Below are 2,107 nucleotides of genomic sequence, written 5' to 3' on the forward strand. Positions count from 1 at the left end.
CCCCCCCCCCCCCCCCCCCCCCCCCCCCCCCCCCCCCCCCCCCCGGGATGTACAATGGTGGGAACGTGCGCACCACTCTTTGATAGTGTCGGGAACCTTGAGGGAAGCTGCAGGGAATTCCCTTGCGGATATAACGCGTCTGAGAGCTCCGCCTGGCTGGCTGGTTGGGGGCAATTAACCAAAACCCACGGGGCTGTGTGCGGCGCTGCGGCCCGGAGCGAACGAGGCAGCTTTCCGAGCCGTTCGCCGTTTGCTTTAAACGAATCCCGCGTACAGCTCTTAGAGAGTCGGCTGCGGAGAGGGAGACCCAGCGCCCGCTGGAAGTGCCGATAGGCAAATCCAACAGAGGCGTGCATTAGGAACCCCCAGCGTGCATCCCTCCCACACACCAAAAAAAAAACACAACCTTCTTCCCCGCGTGAATAAGGGGCATTTGCTTCCTCTCCGCCCTTTCCTGCCCTGCCTGCATACAGTTAAGCAAAATACCAGTTCCAGCTCGCGGGATAAAAAAGAATCTAATGACTACAACAGGTGGAAAGATCTGCTCCCGAAATTTTGCTCCCTTTTTTTCCCTTACATTTCCCTCCCCAGCAAGTGGAACCTTCCCCGCTGCTACCGCCCAACTTTCCTGGCAGCGCCGGCAGAGTTTTCGCCCAGCGCCGGGCAGCAGCTCCTAGCCCGCCCCGGGCTCTTCCCGGGCCGCTTAAATCTGTGTAAATCTCGGCTTCGCCCTCTGGGGCCGGATCCACGCCGGGGATGGGGTTAAGAGCAACCTCTGCAGGAGAAACTTGACTTTGCCTGAACCCCCGGAACACGCGGCTGGACTTGCAACTGGAGCTCTTGAACTCCGGCTGACACTGAGATGCTCTCCGGGTCTCACAGGCTGTACAGTGGAAGGGGAGCACGCCGGATTTTTTTTTTATTTTTATTTTTTCTGCCTCCCCAGTTAGCCTATATTATCCGTATAAATATATATATATATATAAAGATACAGGGGAAGAGATATAGGTTTACTTCCCAACCCCCCCATCTGGGTTGTTTATACAGGTGCGGGCTGAACGCTTTCCCTGCTAAAGATTAATGGGAGAAAGTGCTGAATTTCTTTAAACAAAGGAGAAAATGGTACCCAGCCTTAAAAGCCACAATGGCAAACCTCACCTTGCGCGTTTACCTCTTCCTCGGCGGATTAAAGGTGACGCGTAATGGATACTTCGTCTCGCTTAATGTCGGGATTGGGGCTGGGGGGGGTGGGGGGAGGGTGAATAGCCCCATACTCAGATCGTCTTTGCCTTCTTCCTGGTTTCTGGGAATTAGAATTAGAAGGGAATTAGAATGGGAACTAGAAGGGAGTAAATCTGGAGTGAGACCCGTATTCAAGAAGGGAATAAATCTGGAGTGAAACCCGCGTTCGGATTTACACCCAATGAAACTGAGCGGAGCTGACTCAGATCCATCAAATTCCTTTAATTTCTGCCACCCTGATCAAGGTATCGCTTTCAGGATTCAGGATCATTTTCAAGTCTTTGATGGGACTGGGGCATTACCTCATGCTCCCATTTGTCTGCTTTATACGCTCCGTGTGCCTAGGAGGGAGAACATCCCTGCATATCGGGGCAGTTTTACGCCCGTTATCAGGTGCAGCCCCTCGTCTCCTTTACAAGGTAAACCGAGGTCCGACCCGAGGGCAGCATCGCAGGGTTTGCAGTGCCGGGGATGCAAAGCCCAGCCTGCGGGCGGAGTGCGAGGAACAGCAGCCAGAGCAGCTCCTGGGTGGTAGAAGCAGCAGAAAGGGCCTTCCTCGGGGAGCTCAGCCCCCGTTATTGGCCCTGCGGTCACCAAATTCATCTTCTCCCTGCTGTGGGGACACCCTCGATTTAGGGGGGATGCTGGAAGGGAGTGATTTTTTGCACGCTTTCCCAGAAGGGAAATAAACTTAAAGCAACACGCCCAAGCAAAGAGGAGTCCACGAAGCTGGGCTCCTCTCTGTCTGTTCAGCAGCTCAGGCTGTTTCGTGCTGCAGCCGAGGGCAGGCAAGGGGAGCATCCCCGGCCCGTAGCTGGGATGGGGCAGAAGAGGTACAGACCTTTTATTTTTTATTTTTTCCCTA

Source organism: Oxyura jamaicensis, chromosome 2, assembly GCF_011077185.1.
Source record: "Oxyura jamaicensis isolate SHBP4307 breed ruddy duck chromosome 2, BPBGC_Ojam_1.0, whole genome shotgun sequence".
In the NCBI taxonomy this organism is placed as follows: Eukaryota; Metazoa; Chordata; class Aves; order Anseriformes; family Anatidae; genus Oxyura; species Oxyura jamaicensis.